The 27,410-nt window shown below is 39.1% G+C and overlaps 1 protein-coding gene across 1 annotated transcript in view; it reads left to right on the plus strand.

The window, feature by feature from the left end:
- Positions 1 to 1,341: 1,341 nt before the first annotated feature.
- Positions 1,342 to 27,410, plus strand: part of tspan18b (tetraspanin 18b) — a 64,461-nt gene continuing 38,392 nt past the window's right edge. Inside the window, exon 1 of the mRNA XM_067419835.1 lies at positions 1,342 to 1,832. The gene's annotated coding sequence lies outside the window, so the exon portion shown is untranslated. The remainder of the gene's footprint in view (positions 1,833 to 27,410) is intronic.

A 27,410-nucleotide genomic window follows, 5' to 3' on the forward strand; every position in this document is an offset into this window, starting at 1 on the left:
GACTGTCACATGTCACAGGACCAATATAGTTAAACAACACAGACTTTAAGAGGCACCATTACTTTGAAGAAATGTGTATCCCCCTCCCCTTGACTCGAGGTTGCCAGATAGGCTGCAGGATCAGCAGGAACGTTTGTAGATCTGCAGCTGTGGTAACTAGAGCAGATCTGGCAACCCTAATGCAGAAACACTACTGACTTTGTGATTGGTAGATAGGTGGAGGCGGAGCTTCAGGCCAAAACACAACATGTCAACATCAACATCAGTTGAGGGCTGCAACAACAACTTTTAAATGACAATATTCTGGCCGGACTACTGTTGTCAGTGATGTAAGTATTTGAAATTAACATGATTTCTTAATGTCTAGTGACATGTCAGAGCCATTTTATGATTATCGGTAATTTAAATACATATCTTACATACAATTCCTTTAGAAGAAATATTTTCTTTCTTAGGGTATGCTCTAAATTTTTGGGGGTTGTTGAAACCCAAAATTGGGTCAAATATTGACAAACCCAACTGTTGGGTTAAAAATTAGTCAAAAATTTGAACCAACAGCTGTTTGTCCAAATTTGACCCAAAATTGTTAAGTGTTTTACACGACAACGGTTGACTAAAAGCACACAGATCTGCGAAAATGACTAAAACAGCTGTATTATGTATGCATGCATCTTTGTCAAGAAACAACCCAAGAACACGTAATACACGTATGAACATGTAATACGCAAGCGCATGACATCAATGTTTTTCGCAAATTGACGTTTTTTTTGTTTATGGAGACATTTTCAAGTGCTTTGCAAGTACTGTTGTCGTGTAAAAGAATGGGAAACGCATAAAACGTTTTTGTTTTCAGTTGAAAACGGTGTCGTGTAAACAGGCCCTCAGTGTGAAGAATGTGTTAATAATCTTAAAAAAAAACTTTTCCCACTATTTTTAAGTGCACATTCCTTAAAGTTGCATGTTCAAAAAAAGAAAAAGAAAAAGCATTTCCACCATTATTGCCCAGAGAGAGAAAAAAATCCAGGTAAATTAATCAACATACGCTGACCTTTTGAGACCGCATGACCCAATAGTGGGGCAAGTTAGAACATGTCCTGGAACGAGCTAAAATTATAATTCAACCATTATGAAACATTTATAAAGCAAAACACATGTTGAGCCTTCCCTTGTGGCATGTGTGCTTTAGGGGGTGCTGTTATGACAGAGGTTGTTGTCTAGATGTGAATTGCGGTGGGATTTCATGTATGCCACAGGGAATGTCAGTGTCACGACCTTTGAGGGCATGTAGACAAAGGGATCGTGATACTTTTCTTATCTGACTCGCCATCTGTGGTGGTGTTGAGGGGGGCCGTGGAAGTGAAAACTATTTGACCATTAAATCTCCGCCCACGAGTTGAAAGAGCAAAGCGCTAAATTGGTGTTTTGGGAGGAGTTAGAGCGAACCATTGAATGTACCAACGCAATTTATCATTTAATAGGCTAGCACATCTATTGATTAACAGCAGCAGAACGCAAATAGAGTGAAACAAGTAAGCTGGGCGTTGAAGTTGTGGCAGAGAGAGTGTCCCTCCCTCCAAACTGAACTGTAGAAAGGGTCTGCGCTACCAGCGAGAGGGACGCGAGATTAGGGCAGCAGTTTGGGGGTCTCTGGAATTTATTAGCTGACGCTTGATGCTCGTTGTTTTTCCCTGGATTCGGAGCAGATCTACAGGTCCGACAGTTTTCCAGTCGGCATTCTTCATTCACGCAGACTTTCAACTATCATATTTTACCTCGTTTCATCCGTGGAGCTCAGGACAGCGAAGAAGGACGAGTGTTGTTTGGATTTTGAGGTGAGATCTCATTAAACTGAACTCCGCTGGTGTTTACGTGAATGCTAACTTATGACGGCTGAGATACGAATATCCCTTTATCAATTAAAATAAACGAGAAAACGGCGTGTTTATTTTGAAACTGCCACCTATGGTTATCTCTTAAGCGCAGAACCAAACGGATAAACATCCAAATGTATTTTGTTTGACAGTTAACGATGAGATTCTCATCGAGCGCGAGGGTCAATTTTAATTTTAGTGTCGCCTAACTACTGTTTTGAGAGGTTGGATGGTAGAAAACACTCACAATTAAAAAGAAAACATTTGTTTATGTGTTCCGCTAACACAGCGCTCCACTTTGCCCCCAAGCAAACAGTTTCCTCGCGTTTGTCGCTCGTATTTCACCGATGACGGCGCGTGTCACCATCCGGAGGTTTTTGTTAAATCTAATTAGTTGAGTAAAGCTCGGGGAAAGTCTGTGTGGGATGAGGAGGCTTCAAGCTGGCGGTTTTCCCACGGGGTGTGACAGCAGGCAGCGTGTTGTCCAGGAGGTCCCGTCATAACTGTAGTTTATCCCCCCCAGACGCACAGGTCAGCAGATGGAGGCATCGGCAGCCCTGCCGACGGGCATGAGTTCAGTGCCAGTTTAAATCAATCAAATAACCGCGCATTCATGTTTGTGTGAGAGAAAAAGTATCTATCTATCTATCTATCTATCTATCTATCTATCTATCTATCTATCTATCTATCTATCTATCGATCTATCGATCGATCGATCGATCGATCGCAGCAACTCAGATATAATAATTAAACCCTTGACATTAATTGTGTACAAAATTTCCCCGGCTTTAAAACAATGCTGCACTGACATGAATTATGGGGATTTTCTTACCATTACCATGTTTGATTATTATGTTTGGCCATTTTCCAAAAGTAACAAAAACATTGCTGGGTTAGGTTAATGCACAATATAGCTGAATTATTTTACTCTTTAAATGCACTTTAACCACCCATGTAAATTTTTTCTTTACCTTCAGAATGTTTTTTTTTCAGGCCACATTTTTCAGGCCAAAGAGAAAAAGACAGGAATTCACACAAGCTACATCGAATATCGTGATATGCCATGCAATCAAATCTTATCTAATCATTGAGAAGAACTGGAAAACCTTTTAAATATGTCCTTGTTCTTGAAACAGAAATTCGTGATCTCTTTGAGATATTCTTTCAAACAAAGCCCTGCCATATATTCTCAAGAAATTATTAACAATTACTTCTTTTTTGGATGAATTCTTAATGGTAACTATTGTGTTGTTTGGTAATTATCCACTGAAAATTAGTTTTATGGACATGAAAATTAACCTTTTTTTTAATTGATTATTTGAAAGTGTATCAAACTAACCTACACTGAAAAAATCGGATGTAGTATTTATTTATCTAATTCTAATCACGATACATTGAGAAGAACTTAAAAACCTTTTGAATACATTCTTGTTCTTGAATTTGTGATCTCTTTGAGATAGAGGATATTCTCTTAAACTAAGCCCTGCCATATATTCTCCAGTGGCTATTGAAAGATTTGCAAGTACACAGGCCTTAAATCTTACATTCCGACTGTCTAACTTCATGTGCACTGTAACTTTATATCCATTAGAGGGTTTCAGTGAATTTGTCCACCTATTTTTGGACCCTATTTTTGAAGTCTGACATAAAGGTTTGCTGCACTTGTCCCACAAAAGCAGACTCGGACCAGTTTTCAATTAGTCAAGCACTTGTGCGTGAAGATATTGGCTCAGAGGGATCCATTAATGCCGGCCTCTTGTGTCTTTGTAGTTAGCTAAATGCTGATGTCAGAACTCAAAGACTTCACTCACACAACTCAACACAGGCTCAGAGGTAAGACTAGAGCCTTAACCTTTACATTCCTCTGAGCTATTGCAAGGTATTTGAGAAAAACCTGTGGACATTAGAGGCCTAGAAACAATAGTGTTTGGTCCATATAATGGAAAATATGGAAAATGACAGATCAATGTGACTGCTAATTTGCCAACTTTTTAAATACTCTTTAGCCCCTTTTACACAGAGAATGTGTACTGGGATCTTTTGATTTTTGGTTCATTCACACTGCCAGAGATTTTCTGGAATCTGTGCGTGCGCGTTCACACACCTCCCGTACAGATCCTGTCAAGACATGTGACATCGGGATGTGACATGTAATCTCTGAAGCATCTTAAATTTGCTCTTGAAAAACCACACTTGTGCATTTTTTTCTGATTTGATCATAAACTAGCGTATTACATACTGCTGGCGAACGATCTCAGCTTCAGCGTCATCACTACGCCACCCCTTATGCCATTGATCCTGCCTTTTGTTCACAAGACGCATTCTGGGACTGATCCTGGCAATGTTACTAGGTCCCCATCGTGGAATCGATCCCAGTATCAATCCTTGGACGTGTTTGCGTTCACACAGAAGGCACACTAGCAATTTTATGGCAATTGTATGAGATCAACACTCTGTGTGGAAGGGGCTTTTGTTACATTTTCATGGTGTATTAATAAAGAGATAAATAAAAACTTATTTTTGGATAAATTATTAACGGCCACTATTGTGGTGTTTGGTAATTATCCTATGAAAATTTGTTTTATAGACATGAAAATTAAATTTCTTTTATTGATTATTTGAAAGTGTATCAAACTAACCTACAGTACACTGAAAAAAATCTGGGGCCGTATTAACAAAACATTTAAAGGGTAAAAGTAGCTCAACTTGCCGATTGAGGAGAAATTCTTAAAAATAATGGGCGTGTCAGTTCTAATTTCAAGACTCCAAAATTCTCTCTAAGAGTATTACACAGCATTTAAGCACTAAAACTAGCTCCTTAATCTGTGAAACGTTAGGACTAGTCAAGAGGAACCCAAGTTCCTAAGATCAAATCACAAACAATCCAATGGATATTGCCGCAATTCACCTCAGCAATCCGCCCAAAGACTCTGTACAGTTTATACCATTGAAGAAGTAGAGCCTTTTCTTCATAAATGCAATGCATATTTTTATTCATAGACTTTAATGTACGATAAAACACCAAAAATAAATCTTTAATAAACAAATAAATAACGTCTGAGTTACAAATTAGGGCTGCACGTTTTCAAGTTTTTCATTAACCGTTAACCGAAGCCCTTAGCGGTTAATACTCGGTTAACCATAGTGTGCGTCAGGATTATTTTTAGCTTATTAATTTGACGACCACCATCTCCGTAGTGAACGCGCCTATAGAGAGAAATGCACATCATGGATTACACAATCAGAGAGTAGCCTATTTCTTTTCGTTTTAAATTGTTAAAAGACATTTCAAGTTTCTTAAGATCTATTTCATGTCTGCGAGGCGTACGCTGAGTTTTGTTAAATTAGGATGAGATGCGCTCCAGTTCACGAGCAATGCGAGTGGCCGGGAGGGCGCCTGCACGATTAGAGCATGTAACGTTAGTAAAATATGCAGCCGAGAATGATTCACACAGACACAGCGTTTGACTCGCGCGGCTGATGAGCCTCTCCCGGCAGAGTTCAAGCATCTGTGGACTCGTCCCTTCAGCTCTGGCCATCTTGCTTTCAGTCCGCGATCAGCTTTTTTGTTTTTTTCATTACAGTTAAAGTAACGTCTGCTTTTCTCTAGTCATTCACAAGTTTCTCACTTCAAACTTTCTTTCTTCTGCTCCGTTATGCACAGCGCGCGCGGCTCCCGCTCTGCTTCTGCCCTAATGCGACTTTTAGTCCAGTGCGACGTATGTTATTTTCCTCTTCATGACGCATATTTTGACTGATGAGACTCATACTCCGGAGCGACTTATAGCCTGAAAAATGCGGTAAGCACTGCATTGCAATACTTGCATTTCGCACCGTCACTCTCATTTTTAAAGTGCTCCCACGCACTTCTTCTTGTGGATACTACCCTAACCCTATGGATACTACAAAAGTCTGGGTGCGCTCTGGCGGTCTCTAGGGGTGCAAACATATATTACAACTAAATTCAAGGCACGTCATTGACGCCACTTAACCGAGCAAAATGTTTCACTCGGTTACGCAATTTTTAACGGTTAATCGGTCAATCGGTTATCCATGGACACCCCTATTACAAATGCTTGAATAAAGTAAAAGAAGCCTAATTGGCATGTTGTCCGAGGGGATCAAGGGCTTCGAGCTTGGAATTTAGCCCAAACCCAGAGTTCTGCTCTGCATCGGAGACCTTGAGTGAGGAACAGGGTGGCGGAGGGATGCAGGAAACTGTTGAGGTATAGGTGAGTCGGCTCTCTGCTGTGTATACCTCCTCTCGAGCTGATTAGGTTAACCATTTGAATGTGCTCCTCACAAACTTTGTTTATAAAACATAATTTTTGCTTGAATTCTGCAATCTCTCAGAGATGCACCAACGCTTTCTCACGACCAATTTGTATGTATTTTACGAGGTGACGAATTTGTACGATCTCACTTGTTCGAATTTGTAGTTTTTTTCTAAACCCCAGTGACATGTAGGTTTAGGGCCGGGGTTTGAGGTAGGTCATTCGGACGAATTTGGCAACTTGTCAAATACGTATGATTTCGCTAAAACTTATGAATTTGTAATAGCCACCTCACAAAATATGTACAAATTGCCATGAGATTGGGTTGGATGCACACATGTTAAGAGTCTGACAATTAGCTGAACATACTAGCCTGGATTTAGCCCCGCCCACAAATGTTTTCGGTCGGGCAATTCGTTCTGGCCTTGCTCCATAGAGGAGTGATCATCCCCGAACAGAAACTGTTCGGACCAATGAAATCATCAAGGGCGGGCTTTAGACGAAGACGGACAGATGATAAACAGTAACGTAATCATCACGTCATCAAAGGGGCTTGGATTATATTTGTTTGAATCCTAAACGGAGAGCTTGTTTGTAAATGCATTCACCATCACAATTTCTCTCAGAAATGATGATCATGTTGGGTAAGTACTCTGTGTATCATTAAAAAGATCGTGTATTCCAGCCTGATTTCAGCGCGCGTGCAGACAGGGTTGCCAAGTTTTTACAACAAAACGCAGCAACTACTAGGGGGTTTTCCGGTGAAAAAGTGGCGTTTGGGGGGTAAAATGTGTGTTATTTTGGCAAGGTTGCCTGCTAAATTTGGCACTCCAGGGTCTATATATCACTTAATAGTCGCTTCAACCCGCAGACATAGAAAAGAACCCACGGAAAAAAACGCGGACTTGGCATCACAGTGCAGTTGAGCTCTGTTGACATTTGACAAGTAACGTTATGCGTCCCTTCGTTGCTCTGATTGGTTGTAGGTCTGTCCAATTGATGTCTTTCCTAGTATGGTTGAAACACACCCCATAATCACAGCCCAATGGAGCAGTTTCAGACTCATATTCTGACTAGAATTGAGTATGACCACGTCAGGCTATGAACATACACTAGTTTAACTAGACACTTGGCCTACTTTTTATAATCTTTATTTGAGTATGGCAACATTCTAATTTTAAAAACTTTATTGGAATATGCCATTGAATCCTCATTCTACAATATTTCTATAATTTAATCACTGACAGAGAGCCCTCCCATATCAGCCAATCACTGCGGGCATAGTTAGTAAGCTTGTTGACATCATCCATAGCAACGAGGTCAACCCCGCCCCTACTCTTAGCTTAAGGCTTCTCTCTATTCCTTAGTAAAATTTGGTCTCAGCAGCTTTGTGAATAGATTTTAAGAGAACTCTTAACTGAGAACATTACTGCCATTTAGGAGAACTGTTAGTGTTAAGATAAAAATGTTTTTTTGAATACAACCCCAGGTGTAGTATTTACTTTGAAAATAATTTGCTAGTACATTTCACAAACAGTTACATGAAGAAATGGCAAATTACACATTGAATTAAATGTGATTTTTCTTTTAAGTAAGACGGAAATAGTATTTTCTTGTAAAACATACTTCAATATATTAATAAAAACTGGTGTAGTATGTGTAATAAGAACTAAAGTGGTTGACTGATGCAGATATTGAAGAGGGGAGTCTGTTTTGTTCTGCTTGAGCAGACACAGAATCGTTCATTCACTAAAGCATTAAGCTACTGGAAATGAATCTTTGGTTCTTCATGCTGGGAAGTCCCGGTTGAGAGCAAGAGGCTCGTCTCCAGGCTGTAATATTAATATCAGTTGACATGGCGGCAAATGAACTAGTCGTCAGGGCTGGTTTGATCTCAACCGCAGTTGCTAGGTCCCTAATCTGTGCAGGTGATTCATTCCACCCTGAGCTCCAGCGAAATGCCCTTATTGACAGCCGGAGCTAAGGCCCTGGGAGAAAAGGAGGTCAAGTCATCACTTTTTTCCAAGTTCCAGGCATCAGAGCTACACGAGCTGGCAGTTTGTAGTCTGCAGAGGATCTGGAATGAGATAGAGTATCTATTGCCTTGAAAAGAAAATTGCTTTTCCTCAGCATTTGCTGGAGGACTCTCATCTAATGCATGTGACATGGGGTGCTTCACCCGTTAATGGGTTCTGGGGCCGTGTTGCCTCTGGGACATATGAAATTTTGCAAAGGAGCTGTGTAAGATTAATTACAATGAAGAATATGTGTTCTTTGGTCATAGATTCTTCAAAAATGAGAGGCTTGTCAAGTATGCAGAACAGTTATGAATGCATAGCTCTTTTCCCTATGCTTTGTCCTATATGGCTTTGAGAAACTTTAAAGGATGCAGCTGACGGCTCCAACGTTTGTTCAAGATGTCCAGTGACCCTGGTAAATAGCAGGACCTCTTTATCAAGAGGAAACAGACTGCTTGTTTGTGCTTGGCATACGACTAATGCATATCTATTATTCAGGCAATTTCCTTCAATATTAGTGTGCCAGGAATATAACGAGGTGAAAGTATGCATATAACAAGCTGGGTGCTACAGATAGCTGACGGTCTCGCAGTCATTATTTAACCTTTTATCGCAGTAAAATGCAGATTTTAGATGCATATTGAACTTGATTTCTCCACACTCCACTTCTCGAAGTGTAGGTTTTATATATAAGAAGCCCATGTCACTGTTGTCTGTTTAAAATGGTTAATTTTAGCTACAGTTATAAAAGGGTACAATGATTAAGCAGGAATCCTATCAACAATAGTAATAGGAAAGTTTGGAGTCAAAACCTCCTTAGGCTGCTTATTAAATTTAGTGATTAAGGTGGCTTACTTTCATTTGGAGGGTCTGTATAATGTGCTTAAAGCAATAGACGTTGGTAGTGGCTTAAATTTTGGTTTGAGTATTTAAGAGGATTGAGAAATGACATCTTTACTCAACTGCTCAAGAACAACTTGGGAAATGGGTGCTACTTTACTTTTTTACTTTACTGCAAATTTTGGGAGTGATAACCGTATTGAAATGTTAATGTCAAGTTGCTATGTCATGGAATGTATATGCCAAAACTCATTTTGGCGGGCATATGCTACGCTGTTTTTCACGTGCATATGATACGCACTTTATGGTGTGTATATGACACGCTCTTGGGTAGGATTAGGGTGGTGGGGTGGGTGGTTTATCCGTATAATATGCCATAAAGTGCGTATCATATGCACGCAAAAAACAGTGTAACATATTCATGCCAAAATCCGCTTTGGTGTATACATTCCACGACATTGCACACTCGTACTATTTATACGCATTTTCTTGAGATCCGCCTTTATTTTTGCACAACAAAAATCATGTCAAAATGTGTAAATAGAATGTGAGTGTAAATGCAGAAATATAGGCATGCTACTTGTTATATTACATGTAATAGGTTTCTTCAGTATAATTATAATTAATCAATTAGTAGTTTTTTATGTACGAGTTAAATAAAATACTTAATTTGAGTAAAACAGTTTAAAATAGTTTTTGCTGTTGTATCAAAGTAGCGACAACTTGCTACCAACTTTCAGTATCGTGATTCAGGACAACTTAAAAAAACAAAATAAAAACAAAACTACTGAATCACTGTACTGTATTTGTTGAATATAAAATAGATTTTTTTCTGTACATGTTATAGTAACATAGTATAACATTTAACCATAACTGTAACTGCATTTTTCATTTTTACGGTATGTGATAAGGGAAAAAACATTACAATTCTTATTTTTACTGTGCTAACAACAAATAAGGATTTGGTTTAAATTCTCAAAACCATAGACTGTTAATAATAGCGGCACACACAGTGACCCTTGTGTATCCTGTAAAGGGTTCTGTTCAATCAAATGGCTCTTTTTATGGCTTTTTTGTGGCTTAAACAGAGACTGTTGTTTCTTTCTATGGGCTCACATTGTCTGTATAGCAAAGGCCCGATTGCAGTTTCTCCCTTTGACACAGTTAAACTCCCCACTACTCCTGACTCAGGAATATTTGGTGTGCTGCTTCTGATCTCACTCATTTTTTCCCCCTCATTCCAGTAGAAGTTTATTCCCGAATTTTTTTTTTTTTTTTTTTTTTCCCCTGTACTCCCCACCTCAGTTTTCCCCCTCCTCTGGGTTTTTGGTTTTGGTAACAGTTCTGCGGTCGCTCCTGTGTATTCAAGTGCACATAGCTAACTCAGAAGCCATTACTCTACAGACAGACATTCCTTAGTGGAAAGCGTTTGGTAGGTTTTAGTCTGTCTCAGTGTTCAATGGTGCTTTGATGCTTTCTACAGTTTTGGGCTCTTTTGAGATGATCAAGAAACACGTTGTTCTTATGTCTTTGAATACCACCCACACATACAAGGACATTATCCTGCATTCACACAAACACACACTCTCACCAGTGTGGAATGAGCACAGCTGGATCAAGTCCATTAGCTCAGTGTGTTTAAGGTCTTTGCTCTCTGTTACAATATTAATTAAAGGGCTGTTCTGTTTAGGATCTGGCTTGAATTCTGGACATTGCAGTAATGATTTTAAATTGTATACCTCGAGCTGAATTAAGCTTACATGCACTGGCGTAGGAACCGGGGGGGGGGACGGGGGGGACGTGTCCCCCTCAATATTGGAAAATGCTGCATGTGTCCCACCCAAAAATTAGTCTATACGCAGGGACAAAAACTGTAACATTTGGAACTTTATTTTGAAAGCGCAACAAAGAAGATATTCGGTTTTGCCAGTCAAACCCAGAGTGATTTCATGCTATGTTTGAATAATCACCATTCGCAAATCACCAGCTTCATAACGCACGCGCGTTGCTACGGTTACGCGCCTGGCCCGAAGTTAACTTCCAGTGTTTGTTTATCGGTCTGGCTGTAGATAGTATGGAGCACTGCTCAGTAGAAAAACACAGAGAGCACATGACACCAGCGCAAAAAAAAAAAAAAAAGTGTGTGCGACTGACCAAAAAGCCTTGAATGCTTCATAAATATCCAGTCTGACTGCATATGACATTGGCGTCTACTGTAATAGTATGGCTTTAAATGTCGAGAGCGCATTATTGTAGCGCGAAAGTACATTAATATAGTGCGCGAGCGCGAATCTCTCTGCTCGCGCGCGGAATATAATGCGCGATCGCAAATCTCTCTCTGCTCGCGCGCGGAATGTAATGTGCGAGCGCCAATCTCCCTGCTCGTGCGCGAGAACTCTGCGTGCGCTCTCAGATACGCTGCTCTTGTTAGAATTTTCTCTGGGCTCACTCAGAGAATATGCCTGCACTTAAAACGTGTCCAGTGCAATCGCGAATCTCTCCTCTTCGCTTAAACTAAGCCTGTATGTGCACAGACTGTGTTCCGTGCGCTCGCAAGAAGAGAAATACTCTTCTTTACGGTTTCGTTCTCTTTGCTCTCGGCATAAACGCCGTCGAAACGGCAACAACCAATCAGAAATAGGCTTCAACGACTGACCAATGAAAACGTGACATCGTACATGAAATCTTATATTGAACCCCACATGGGTAATATATAATGTAATAATAGATAAGCGGGCAAAGTGCCCCAGTAAAATTATGCTATATCTAACTGCATCAAACACAAATGCAACAGAATAAAACTAATTATAAATACTGACTACTAAATTAATGAAATCCATTTTGTTGGAAAAATGTTATTGCAATTTGGGGGGTTACGAATCAAATATTTGCCTTTTAAAGTGCTACTTTCCTTTCTGCCTGCAATTACAGGAGGGGTTTGTACACTTTTATGTTTCCCAACTTCAATTTTTATGTAATAATAAACAGATGATAAACGGATGATTTTGTTTAATTATTTGCTGTTTGTGATTCTATACATTTTGTACCACGTCACTATACTGTTACTTTATGGTGGTGGGATGGACGTTGATTCATAGTGGCGAAAATGTCCCCCCCAATGTCAAAGTCGCTCCTACGCCCCTGCTTACATGTACAATGTTTTCCTGAAGTGCATGTATTTGGAAATGGTGGCTTAATAGCAGAACTTGCATTATATTGTGGGCTGAACAACTTTGCAAGGTTTTTTCTCAATATGCTGAGATAAGCTGTCCTTACAATACAAACATGATGGTGTGTGCTACAGTATGAACCATTTAGACATAAATGGGTTAGTATATGTTGTTTTCCCCCAGATTTTATCACCATTATGCACTTTTATGCATAATGCATTAGTGCATCATATTAATATGCTTCTGCTTAACCAAATGTTTTGCATTAGACTTTATTCCAGTTTTTATTCATGTTTTCCTGTAATTTCACAAAGCATTAGGTTGATGCAACAATCTGAGAATTTAAAGAATACAAGACTAAAAGAAAAAGGTAAAACAGATATACATGTACATCATGGCCAATCAAATGTTTGGAAACCCAAACTTCTTTCTTATGTTTAATATAGTTATATTCTTAATTAATGATAATTCTTTATATTTGACAGCTGATAACCGATATTTTGTTTGATAAATCTAAATCCTAATTTTTTATATAATTTTTGAGAGCCTGGTGACAAAGTAATTACTAAATTTTTTATTATTAAAAGCCATCATTATCATTTTATGTAGCCTATATGACAGACGTGCACTGCACATGTTGCACTTAACTGTGTATTCCTTTTTTTAAGTGATTCCAATCATATTTCAAGTAATTCAGATGAACCATCATAGTGAAAAGTGCACATCTGAAGTGTCTCAGCTGAATGAAATAATCCATTATTTATCGGCTTTTAATATATCGGCCAAATTTTCATATATCGGTATCGGTCCGATAGCGATATTGACTGATACGGTGGCCGATATAACCCTAATGAATTTTCAGGAACTGGTATTGCTAAAATGTTGCTGTCGACACTCGCATGCAGCCCACTCACTGGCCTCACTCCTATTGGTTGTCGCTCCCGAAATGTATTGTTCATTTGCATAAAGTTAAATGTATCTCAACTTTGTCACGTCACTGGACACGCCTACATCTTGCATACGAAAATCGGCAGCTGAAATCGTTGAAACTTGTGACTAGTAGTGTGTAAATAATCGTTCCTGTCGGCTAGATCCACAATGCTTTCAATTAAACTGACAAAACCATGATTGAATTGACAAAAACATTTGTATGTCAGTTACAAAATACATGCCCGATCCTCAAGAACATTTCCCTAGTCTCCTCATAATGTATTTGACAACTTCCTCCTACAAGTCTGCCACATCAGATGCCACTTTAGGCCTGGTGTTTAACAGCAGATTAAGTTGACATGTTCTGTACTTTTTGGTTTTACTCCTCGTGATTTTTTTATGAGGTGCTATAAATTTTTCAGACTGGCTTCTTTACTCATATGTGGCTTTCAACAGATTTGGTGGGTCACTAACATTAAAGTCATCTTGTGGCTTTTAGGGCCACGTTGTGACGCCCCGGGCATCATCCTGCAAGACAGCAGTTGTCAGTCAGCTTCCTTGGTTCAATGCAGGACCATGAAGAAAACAGTCCACTTTAATCACAAGATAACGTGATCACAGGAAGGTGATGTATTGTCACATTGTGTGGTCAATAATGAGGAAACTGCCCGTTTCTACATTCAAGCTGCTGAGGAAATATTTAGGGCAATGATATCATTCCCCACTGATTAGGCTGGATAATGGATGAAATGGACCATGAAGTCTAATCTCTTCCTTTCCTAATCTCTGCTCGTATTTGGAGACTGCCGGAGGAAAAGACTGAGAGCACTCTTCAAAGGTAGTAAATGCTTTGTGTGAGCATCATTTGCATGTTACTGATTATTTTAACATAAATTGAATGTGCCAGCTTGCGTTTTTTGATGAGGGAGAGAACAGGATAGTTCAAGACCGAACGTTACAAGGTGCTTATTTTAAATTGGTGCTGCTTTTTTTGGGCTATGATTGGCAACTTAAATCGTCATGCAGGTCAAAGACAGGGAGCTTCAGGAAATGATAAACCTGGGCTCGTGTCCCAATAATTAGTCACATGTTTTTCTGCCAGCTAGTGGCCAAATTACACTGACTTAATTACAACCACCTGCTTGAGACGGTAAGACTGTAAACATCAGACCCAGCAGTTGAGGCAAGTCTCCAGCTGTTTGCGCTTTCGGGATAATCTTTTGATTGGCTAGTTATAATGTTTTTCTTGGGTCCTGTGAGACCATGGCATCTGAGATGGTGTAAATCAACCGAAAAAGGATATTTCAGTGAAGATTTTGGGGCTGTCCCAGACGAAAGATGACCAGCCGTGGCAATTTCTGTGGCCGTGGCTCCTAAACGGTGGTTCTGCTTCATATAGTAAGAGAGTTTCAAAGACGGCCATTGTCACTCGCTTCATTCAAAAGACAGGTAAAAACTCATCTCTTCCACAAGCACTTAATCTTACATTAAAAAAAACCCACAAAAAAAACCCTCTTTCCTCCTCTATTTCTCCCTTCTTCTTCCCTTTTCTGGTTTTTGCTACTCTGAGTAGTGTACAATCGTGGTATTTAGGGCACTTTTTGTGTTTCGTTGCCTCTTCTTGACGGATCGCTTCCTGTTCTCCTGAGTTGTAAGTCGCTTTGGATAAAAGCGTCTGCTAAATGCATAAATGTAAATGTCACGGTCTTGCGACCAAAGATAGCCTGTGATAATTTTCTGACAGTGTCAGAAATTTAGCATGATCCTCTCACAGTGTGCTTACTGCTATGACCTACGTCTACTGACTAGCCAATAAAAATGTAACATGAAATGGCGTATTGGTCAATGCGGCATTAAGCTAAAACTTAAAACTATACTTACCTCAAGCACCATTGGCAAAATGCATGCCAAGTTGATCCTTATTTTCCAAGCCATGACCATATCCATATTCTCCTTTCGTTTTGATTTCTTTTTTTAGCTCACTTAAAATTGCCAAAGTGCGATTCATCTTGCTCTGTTTGCTTACCACTACTGATGACGTTTTATTCCTCTATACTAACTTGCTATGATTCAACGGGTTTCACATCGTACAGATCCATGTTGTACAGTGTGATGAAAGGATCTTATAGGAAATCGCACAGTCTGCAGCAGTCATTAGAGTTGATTTTGAGATTGACAGGCGTCGAATAAGCTCCATTAACATAGAACAATAGAAAGGGAACTCAGTGGCTTCATTATTTGTCTAACATTTGCAGGAGGAAATAACAATTGGGAAAGTAAATTATTTCTGTTTGCTAAATGGTTGAGTTCTTTGTTGAAAAATGCATCCATCATTAGTCTTAAAGAATGTTCTGCTTGTACAACTGTTAAAACAATTGTTTACTAAATTGAAAAGTTGTAATACATATTTTCAATCAAATATCTTTTTCAATTCATGTCAAGAGACATGATGGGCCTAAACCTTGATGATTTCATGCAGCTGTCCCATATACAACCTTCTTTATTTATACACTGTTTTCTTCCATATTAGTTCCTACTCTTATATGATCCTAATGTTCAAACATTAATGTACATCCATCAAAAGTGTATTTAAATTATTTTAGTTTATTAAAGTGCAATAAACACTGTAGTGCTGAGCACATGCTTAAAAAAGGTCACTCATATCTCATTATTCACTCCTATCTTTGTCACACCACACTGATCAAAGCTCAGTTGTATAGTTTGAAGTTGATAGAATGATTAAGACTTTTCGGGTCTGTCTCAAATATTGTGCCAGAATAACTTACCTGTCCTTTGAAGATTGAATAGATTCTGTACCTTTTAAAATAACTTGTGAAATGTGATTTGCAGAATTTAAAAATGCAGTTAACCTAAAAATGAAAATTGTCATCTTGCCTGCTCAAACTCAATGTATAGAATATCCAGAAATACTTTATTTTGACGGTCCACTTTAGACATTCTAAGTTACTTTGTAACTACATGTCAACTAACTCTCATTAGAGAATTGGTAGTCTGTCTGCTTAATATCTGCTAACACTTTATTGTGAGACTCCCCCAACAGACATTCTTCTGACTACAAGGAATTTTTTACTAACCTGAACCCTAATCTAACAGTCAACTACTACAATCTACTAATGAGAGTTAGTAGAATGTCTAATCTGGACTGTCGAAATAAAGTGTAACTGAATATCGTGCTGCAATGTGTCTGGAAGGCCATATTTGTTGGGCAAGTTGTTCAGTGGAGACTGATTTGATTTGGGCTATACTGTACTGAATATACCTCTTTTCTTTTATGGTCCTCCTTAATTGTCATTGTCTTTCATCCACATCCCAGGGCTTTGTTGAGTAAACGATGACAGATTTAAAAATCTTTAAAGGGGGGGTGAAACACTCAAGGGGGGGTTTCAGTCAATCTCATGTCAATCTTGAGTAGAGTAGTATTGCGTCCTTCATATGTCCGAAAAGTCTTTAGTTTTATTATATTTATAAAAGAAATATAGGCTGTACAGAGTCTTTCCGGAAAAAACCGAGCGCCTGGAGGCGTATCGAGTGGGCGGAGCTAAAGAATGACGATCGCGCACAAAGCGGTGACGTCCTCAAGCGTGGAGAAGCCCATGGCTATCAATCTCAGCTAATACAGATATGATCCAGAATCATTCGGAGGCTGAAATAAATTGAACAGGAGAAACAGCAGCAGCAGGACGTCCGTCTCTGTGGTATGTACTGTATTTAGTGGCCTGTCAACATTTGTGTGTGTTTACTCGCAGTTTATGAGGACATGATTCGGTTTATGGACTATTGTATGCGACTAAACCTTAGCAGTAGCAAGCAAAACGGTTTTGCACGTCAGACTAGTGTAACGTTATACAGAACAACAATGGAGTAACGTTAGCGCATTTGAATGACGAAGCACGCGATCGTGTCGTTTACTGATGTTTACTCACGCGACGATAACCAACAGCACAGACATTTGAAGCAGTTTTACCATAATCCAAGTCTTTAACAGTGTAAAAAGCTCAGTATGCATGAAACAGCATTTCACCCCCCCCCCCCCCCCTTTAAGATTTATGTTTGAACATTAATCATGTTTTTTTTATAAAACTTGGATAATTATGTGAAATTTGGACAGTAGGAAACATGAAAGATTTGTTGTTCTTTTCTTTTTCCCACTAAAAGCAGATCATTGAGGTCTATGAGAAGTGTCAGTCAGCAGAACGCAGTCCAAAAAGATATTTAGACTCAGTCAAAATGAGTCAGATAATCTGTGTGGCCCGATTTACGATTTTGTAGGGCAGACACTGAATTTTGAGAACTGGCTAGAGGCTTTCAGAGGCAATTGAAGACATATGGAACAAGCATCAGCCTACAAGTTAAGTTGTAAATGGCATTTTTTTAGCTTTCATCTAATGAACAACTGCAGAAGCGTAACAACCAGAGTTACGATACAATAGGAAGTAGTGCTTTGAAGAAAATCTATGTGATCTTATTTACATATTAAATGAAGGGAAAAAATAAGATTGTGAATTAATTTGCTACGTAGTGCAGTTGTACAGTCTACGTAGTATAGTTGGTTTCAAAGTACGTCTCTGAAATCCTTTATTGACCCATTTCATCAGGTATGCAGTATGCACCGATATGAACATTTTGGCCGATAACGTTAACAATATTTCTTTATATTTAAAAGCCAATATCTGATATATTGGCTGATGAATATAAATCCAAATTTTAAATACTTTTTGAGAGCCTAGTTACAAAAACAAAAGTCTCAAGCCATGTCCCAAGCACACATATAATGTTCTCATTATAATTTTAAGTAGCCTATATGACAGACGTGCCCTGCACATGTTGCTCTTAGTTATACTTTTATTTTTTAAGTGATTCAAATCAAATTTCAAGCTATTCAAAACCATCAAAACGGGCGGCAGTGGTTCGGTGGTTCATGTAGGTTGTCTACAAACCGGAAGGTTGGTGATTCGATCCCCAGTTCCACCTGACCAAGTGTCGAGGTGTCCATGAGCAAGACACCTAACCCCAAACTGCTCCCGACGAGCTGGATGGCGCCTTGCATGGCAGACACCGTCGTCGGTGTATGAATGCGTGTATTGATGGGTGAATGTGAGGCAACATGTAAAGCGCTTTGGATGGCCATGGGGTCTGTTGAAAGCGCTATATAAATGCAGTCCATTTACCAATATAGCGAACATGCCCTTCCAAATACATACACTAATATTTTGGATCTATGGATGCCATTTCCTTAAAAGCAAAGGGTTATGTGTGTTGTGATACAGTATGTGTGAGTCTGGGATGTGTTCTCTTAACTTTCAATTTCTCTGCAGCACATTAATTTGTTGTCCCGCTGCTGATCCATCATCTCTTGTGGTGGAAACCAATTGACTTGTGTTCCTATTGAGACCTCTTATTGGATGCCCTCCAAATGATCTCATGTTCCATAGTTTCTCTGGCTACTCCTCATGTGCCATAAATCATTGTGATGTAATCTTTCACACTGCCGTTCCCACAGCTGGTGCGCTGAAGTGCTTGTTCTCCGAGAGAGTGTTGCGTAGTGACCAGTTAACCTCAGGTTTTACAACCCAGAGCAGAAATGACTGCGTCGACCTCTAATGTTCCTAGGATGTGCACACACTGTCTTTATTTCTGAAATTTCCATTTATTCCGCTTGGGGTCTTTAAGGTTTTGGACTGTTTTTGCAGTGTTTATCCAGGTGAATAAAACTGAACACATTTTGAGAGTCGTAGCATTTATGTCTGGTATTTGCATTTGTGCCTGAAGAGTCCATCTGATTTTCTGAGAGTATTTGTGTTTCTGTTAAGTGTGATCCCTCCTGACGTCTCTGCGCTTCTGCTCCCATGGCCAGGGGGAGGAATGTTTCTAAAAGCACTGAGAGATTTTTTACGAGACCTTACTGTGGAAAAATGCCTGGTCGTTTTGCCACCTATACCCCTCCCGGAAAGTCTCCTCCTGAGATCCTGTAAAAAGCAGGATATCTACCCTAGGATGTCTTGTTCTTTGCATCCTGCGGGTAATGGGATTTTGGGAAATGGCAAAGCAGAAACATTTTATGAACATATTATAGGAAAAATACAAGTCTGATTGATGTTTAAAGGACCCCAGTGAATCCCATTTAGCCCTTAATTCACCATCTCGTATTAAAGGCTTTGAACTGCTAAGTACAAAATTAAAACAAAATTAAGTTTAATTAATGTCTTGAATTTTGAAACACCAGATTTATTATAAAGATTTAAGGTAAGGTTTTTTTGTGCTTTTGGATGATGAAGCCATAGCTTTAGAAAACCACACTGAGGTGTAGGATTTAAACAAAATGTGCCCGTTTACGAGGAGGTCCCACTGTTAAGCTTCTGCCTGATGAGGCAAATGATCCTGCTCTAAGGGTTGATGTGCTTATATCCCAGCATGGCTTCTGCTCTCTTTGCTCCTCCGGTCATGCCCGTGAAATTGGTGCAGAGCAGCATTACAATTCAAGCCTCCAGCTGTGTCAAATCTCAGTCTAGATCAATTATAACATCCAGCTTCTCTTCCAAATCTCTGTTTGACAGATGCTACGCTTTTATTTGCGTGTATCAAAATCTCACATTCATACACGTGAAATCCACTGATTAGGTGTCTTGAGAGGAGGATGTGGGTGGAGAGGGGACTGCGGTCTGGTGTTTTTGTAATTTTTGGGGTATGTTGAGGTGAACAAATAGATGCTGTAGATATAAATAGAAACTCTACCATTCAAACTTGTCTGTAAGAAATACTAATCAGAAAAGATGCATTTAGTTGATCAAAAATGGCATTAAAGAATAGCCTCGAAATCTAGACGCACCTAATTAGGGTTGGGCATTGTTTTGATTTGAACGATTCTGATTCCGATTCCGATTCTTACTTTCGATTCCGGTTCTTTTCGATTCTCGATTCCGATTCTTTGAGGGGTGGAGTCAAAACATGTCACATCGATATTCAATGCTATTTTTAATACAACGGGAGAAAAACGCTGCATATAGTGTCAATTAGATATTTTTTATATAATTTTTTTTTGTCTGTCTTTTGAAAGTCTAGGCAATCAAACATTTCTTCTGAAGAGATCACTTTATATGATAAAGCTTTTAAGCTTTTTCTCATATATAAACATTGATCAATTACTATTAAAATTATTTCACAAATATTTGTTAACTCAATGTATTTTTTACAACGGGGTAATTGTGTTGCAATAGTTTACACACAGCACAAGTAAGCTTGAATTTGAATGGTAAATTGAATAAACAAAGATACATATTACAAAAAATAGCACAAATAAATACAATAGAATAAAAGATATAAATGAAATAGACTGCTTTATTTTTTCAGGTTGGTCTAACATTCAGGTAAGAAACTGAATAAAAAAAACGCAAAGTGGCTAAATAAATTTAAAATAACATTGGTTAATGTTTTTGCAAAAAATTAAATAGTTTTATATAAAACCATTAAAGTTACACGCGTTGATCAGTCAAGAGCAGTGTGATCGTTTGTCTTTTTGTAGTTTGACTTTGAATAACAAATGACTGCTGTCCCTTTAAGAACTGCCTCACTCAATGATCCTGAACACTGTTCCTGTTACTCATTCTTCATTTCTTCCTGAATTGTTTAAGACTATGTTTACATACTGTTCAAAATGTGCACTGAGAATTTGTTTGAGTGTATTTGACCAATAATAAGCTGTAAAAAGAAGCGAATATTTGCACTTGTATGTCAGGGGCGGCTTTATTACGGAGGCTATGTGTGTGCGTGCGCTTCAGATGTGAGCTTGAAATCTGCGGGGATTCGTAGAATTATGTGCAATCCCGCGCGAAATTCAGACCGATCACACACACTAACACTAACACGCTGTCGTAAGGAAAAGTCCAGCAGAACGCGCGTCCGTCGTGTTCAGAGGTTAACCAGCTGAATGAGAATATGCGGCTGCGTGTCAACTCGCTGTCGGTCAGAGAGGAGAGGAGAGGACAGCAGCTGGGATCGATTGTGTAGGCTGAGCAGGCTATCGTATCTTTTCAGATATTTCAGTATCGATATTTTTGACAACACTAGTTGCACTGTGCCGACCCAGGCTTTTAAAAGTGAAATAAATCCACACTTCAGAGCCGCTTACCGGGCTTCCATGAACAAGCGGGCGCGCAAGCACCGGAAATCAGGTGGCCATGGAAACCAAAACTTGCGCGCTTGGAACCGAAGATCGGAACCGAAAATAAATTTTCTAAACGATTCCAATGGAATCGTTATTTTTTAAACGGTTCCAAGTTAGAACCGGTTCTCGATGCCCAACCCTACACCTAATCTAGCGGCAGCATATCTTTATTTTTATTTTTTTTATTAACACCACACAGCTACTTTACAAAGTGAGAGACAAGGTACATACATATACACACAGTTTGGGGGAGAGAAAATAAAATAAAAATAAAATAATATTAATAATAAAAATGAAATCTAATCTGCCGCGAGTGTCGTCTAGCAACTCTCAATACACTTCTGAGCTGTAAACGCCAAACTCTGGTCGGGCCAATCACATCGTGTATAGAGTCGGTGGGCGGGGCTTAACATAATGACGGCCGAGTTGCACTTGCGTGCTTCTAGTAAACACAGAAACTGGCGAACGGCGGTCTTTCGAATCAGCTTTGACCGTGACTCTGGAAGACTTGGAGTTAAGCTTTTCTCTGAGAAAAGAACAAAGAACGGCACTGAAGTCATTCTTAAGAAGGGAAGAGCGGATACGGAGAAAGTTTAATCTGTCAGCTAGCTCTGCTTCACCTTCGTTGCTCTGGTTGGTTGAAGCGTTTTCCAATTGCATGCAGAGGAAGTTTGAAAGACAACCCTTTATCCCGCCCCTCGGATTGAGCCCTGTCAATGGTGAGTTTCCAGACCAAACATCTGACATGTGGGTCTGGCTTGTCAGGCTAATTAAAGAATGCTCTTCTTCTGAGTTTCTATTCTTCAGAGAATCCTAAAAAATGGTCGTGGTTTCTTCCAAAATATTAAGCATCACAACACTGATAATACTAAATGTTGCTTAAGCACCAAACAAGCATATCAGAATGATTTCTGATGAATCGTAACTTTGTAAGTAATCTGCATCCAGGTTGCACTCATTCACCATGTTTGGTCTAAAACGCAACTGTTCTCATGTTTTAGCTCAAGACCGCAAATGCGTGTAAAATCTTCGCAATACTGTGATATGGAGAGTGGTCAAAGTAACATAATTTCGCAACTTTGTGAAAGTGAATAACACCTAACAATACCAGTATTAACTTGAATGTCTATGAGTGCAATATGACTAAATGGGTTATCGTTTTCAAATACCTCAAATGTATCCACTTTGGAGAGCGTTTTTAAAAAGTCTTGTTTTTGTAAAAAAAAAAAAAAAACGGTGTTTCCGTGTGGATGGAAGACCACAACGTAGAGAAAAAGTTATTAGTGTGGAGGAGGCCATGTTAAATGTAATCTATAGCAAATCTCACCATGAATGTCCATTTTCCATACTGTACATTATAATGTTTGATGCCTAAATTTGCTTGTACCGATTACATTGACAGATAAATCAAGTTACAAAGGGAACTGTCAACCTGTGATTTAATTGGTATCTTGTTGTCCTTTTTGGCCATTCCCACTCTCATTCTGTTGTCGTGAACTGCCGTGCCGTTTTCCCATGGTGAATGGGATTACACTGACAGCAGAGAATGTTTGGTGTTGACACAGCATGCAGCTTGGTTAGTCCTCCAAATCCCCTGCTGTTCCTGAGACCAAACAGCAAAATCTGCTCACTTTTCAGACCGATTGCTCTGGGAATATGAACTGGCGAGAGGAAAGTCTTGTATTTGTGTAAGGAACTAATAGCTCTTCCTCTGGTTTTAATTAAGAAAGACTCAGGGAACCAAGTGCTTCCTGTCCGAAAGGATTTCACTTTGAAATTTTACGACATGTTTTGTCAGCACAACGAAATAAACAATACATACTCTGTAAGGATAAAACGAGAAGGGTTAACACTGGACTACATCTTCTCACCAAAATTGTATACGGCTGCTTTTGACTATTAGCATACTTTAATTTATAATAAAAAAAGGTGGAGTAAGGGACCGTAGACGCAACATCCACTACAATGTTTGGCACATCTTTTAACGAGGACCTGAAATTGACAACAGATGTATGCACATACTTAAGAAGCTTGTCTGACGCAGAGCTGAATAAATGTGTCGGACAGTGATTCAAATATTTGGTTGCTTCAAAACATGCTGCGGTTCAGGATTGAATGATTAATTCTATCACAAACCAAAGGTGTTTTATAAGAGTCAAGAGCTTATTTATGACAAATTATTATTATTATTATTATTATTATTTATTAATGATAAAAGGTCATAGGTAATCAATAAATAGTTAAAATCGGATTGTTTCTTGGTTGTCCTGTGTTGTTGAGGACTAGTCTTACTTGGCCAGACTGGAGGCAGAAAGTCTAGACTGGACTCCATAGCAGCTTTTATTGGCCAAGGACATATAAAGCAACCAATCACAGTTTGTTTTGTTCAGCATCATGTTTAGAGGCATAAAAATGTAATCTCAATGTCCCCACAATAGGGATGGCTCGATACCACAATTCGGCTTCGGTACGGTACCACAATCTAATACCGAAGTACCAATATTAAATCGATTCCACGGTCTGATTTTAGCGCTGGTATATTGCACACAAATGAGTACAATTATGCAAGTTTTGAGTTAAAAAGTGGGAAATTACCACAAATGTTTATTAGTAAATTAATCAGTAAAGCTTATCACATCAAATCAGTCATTTGAAAACTTTCTTGTGAGAAATAATTGCAGTAAAAATCTCTCAAAATTAGCAAATTGCTTCTAGTGTCAAAAGACATCGCACCTACACTAAAGCAATCTGCATAATCCGATTCAACATTTCACGCTCGTCTCGGGGTGAATAATGGAAATCATTTGAGCATGCAAGTGATTTAATAGCATTTCGTAATAACAGTTACAGGAGATATGAGCTCATAACAACGACACACACAAGCCTGTAACTTAGAGCTCGTACATTACAAATTAAGTTTCCTTAAACAGTCAAATACACAGAATTATGTAAAAATGTCCGTCTTTAGTATTCACAGAAACACAGTCAATTGTGTCTAACGCGAATGTAAATAGTGCAATAGTACGCAAGCAAATATTATGAGATCTAAATGTCATTGGTTGAAACGAAAGCTGGAAAATTTTGTGATATTCGATCTTATGTTAGGCTATGTATGTGCGTTTATCAGTGTAAAAAGAGAATAAATGTCTTAATTAAATGGTTTGAATGATTCACTGACCTGTCGATCTCTTAAAGGGGTACTTCAGCGCTGGGAAGATGAATCTGTATTTAAACTGGGTCATCAATGTAGTAGAAATGTGAAATTAATTTTGAGTTTGGTGTCTTCTAGACTGAGAAAAGACAGAAAATCTATTTTTGTCTCATGGGAATGAAAGACTACAATTCCCAGAATGCTTCGCTGCCCTGTGAGGCCATTCCTAAAGCCACCAACTTGATTACCGTGACTGAGTTGGAGAAGACACTACAATTAAAAACTGAACGTGTGTGTTCAATATAATGAGTGAGTCACCGCGCGAGTCTCACAGCACTGAGCACTAACTGTAGGAGTCGGATAATTGAGCTGATGAGCTCTCGTGATGAGAGCTGAGGTAATCGCGACTACACTCGCGGCATACATTCACAACGTGAGTTCAGTCTGGCGCGTTTCAGTTCATGACTTTGCAAGCTTAACTTTCATAGTTAACTTTCAATTAATTTTAGAAGTTAAAAGATTTACATTACTCACCATAGCTCCGTTTAAATGAGTGCCTGTAGCTGCAAGCTGAGCTCTGAGTGTGATCTCCATCCCTCATACGCAGGTTCAAAACATGCGGAAATGGCTTCCTCTGCTGGCTGTAATCTTTAGCCTTTGGCCAAACATTCCTCCTATGATGCAAATATTGTCAATTTGCATCATAGGAGGAATATTCCCAGAAATAAAATGCATAAATCTCTTGTCTCAGGGGGATATGAGGGGGGAAAGCACAATCATTTGAATATACTCCAGGGTTTCTACTGATACAAAGCCATATGCTAATCGCTGAAGTAACCCTTTAAGAAGTCAGAATAGTGACAGATGCTTCTTGGCTAGGTTTGATGGTTCTTCATTAGTTTTATAAGCAAAGGAATTACAAATTTCACTTCTACTCCTCTCTTTATTAATTCGTTTTAGACATCTTGAGTGAGATTCAACTGCTTTATCCATTTTGTTAATCTATGTTGTTGTCACATTTGCCTGTTGTTTCGGGTCAGTTTGGGTAGCGCGCTGCCATCTAGTGATGAACTTCGGAAAAGCAGCATATACCGAAATGTGCAAAATCATAATATCGTACCGTTTTAAATAAAATATATACCGTTATTTTTCCAGTACCGGTATACCGCGCATCCCTACCCCACAATAACAGACCACTGTGCAATTCATTAAAGAACATTGTGTAAGTTTACTGCAACAATGGATCGGTGAACTACAGCGGTGGAAGAAAATATAGATACAGGTGAATATCGCAATATGTTTGACGATACTGTATCGATTCTCAAAATCACTGTATCGATATTTATTTGTTTACATCCAAGATTTTATCAGTGGCTTCGTGTTTCGATTTAAACCCTATACTTAATAATGTTTAGTTTTTTTTCCTTGAATTCCAGCTAGGATAATAATTTATTACAATTAATGCAGTAAATGGGGGAGTATAGGTCAATTTGTCTTTATTTGTCAACATATTGTCTTTATGGGTATCTTACACTGTTTTAATCTAAGTCAATTTGATCTTGAATCAATGTCATCAATCGTTAACTCTATTGACATGATCAGATAATTTATCATGTCTGCATGCTGTTTGCATAACCCTTTCTGAGTGAAAACAGAGGTTCAAGGACCTCTTAGCTTGCATGTTGACAACCTTTCTGTGCCTAATTGGAGAACCAGACTCCCCCACACCTTTAAGCCCTTTTGGCCCATTCCAACAGGTCCCACCCCCATTTTTAATCGTGCAGCTTCAAAGGCTTGTTTTGATGCCCTGAACCTCTTTCTCCCCAGAGGCTGAGGTCTGCTTGGCCTTGGGGCCTGCATAGACAGAGGGGCGCTTTAATGAAAGACAAGAACAGACTGCGTAGAGAAAACACTAAGAAAGTGTGTCCAGAGCTGGTCATTATCACAGCGCTGAGTGTTGTGCCAGGAGTTGTACCATATGACTCTCTCAACACTTTGACAGCCTTCTTTTTCTCAAGGGATCGCGCTTGCCCCTGTCAGACACCTGCCGCAAGGTCAGGGACAATACTGCAACGTTGCAGTCAAATGTATTGATCAGTTGTCTGCAGCCAAGAAGTGGGTTAAATCTGTGCTGAGTGTATACCTGATTGTGTTTTATCAGTATAATTCAGAGTATTTGGACCATAGGCTGTAAAAAAATATATATGGACGTAGTGTCCGTGACGTCACCCATAGGATTCCGATAAGCCGCTCTGAAGCTTAAAGTAGAGACGAGCTGGCCGTTGCCATCTTGCGAGCGAGTCATCGCGCTTCACGCCCGGGTAACAGAAAATGGGCAGAGAGACGGGATGAGGGCGGAGCCTATGTGACGCAATGACTACAGACAGCGGATAAATGGCTATCCACCTGTCACTCAAAGTGGCCACGCCCTTAATTATGCAGAACTTTAAGGCTTTATATAATATAAACGAATGAGTTTCACAGAATGAACGGCCAGTTGAGGAATTGCAGTTTAAATTACTTCCGTATTGGCTTCAACAGAGTCTAGGGAAGGTTGCCGCTTGATTTGGACAGAGACATCTGTGAATGCATGTTATTTGATGAAATATTAGAATACACTTGAAGTGTTGAAACATTACGGGCCCTATTTTTTTTTTTTTTTTTTTTCCCACAAAGTTAAACAATCAAATCCCACAGAAAAGCATTAGGAAAAAAATTCCCATACATATTTCTATCATCAGCATTAACATACTCATATAATGGAGACTCATACATGTCATTTGAAACACAAAAGAACATTAGAACCCAAAAGAAAAGAACCCAGACCATTCTTGGCAAAGTCTTATGCCCATCTTCAGATAGAAGGGGCCCAACACCTCAGAAAGTCCTAAATGCCACACATGACAATTGTTCTCAAATCTGAAGGCAAGTGAACTATAAAAGGAGACCATGAATTCTGAAAGCTCTGTGCATT

Source organism: Pseudorasbora parva, chromosome 16 (genome assembly GCF_024679245.1).
Source record: "Pseudorasbora parva isolate DD20220531a chromosome 16, ASM2467924v1, whole genome shotgun sequence".
Classification (NCBI taxonomy): Eukaryota; Metazoa; Chordata; class Actinopteri; order Cypriniformes; family Gobionidae; genus Pseudorasbora; species Pseudorasbora parva.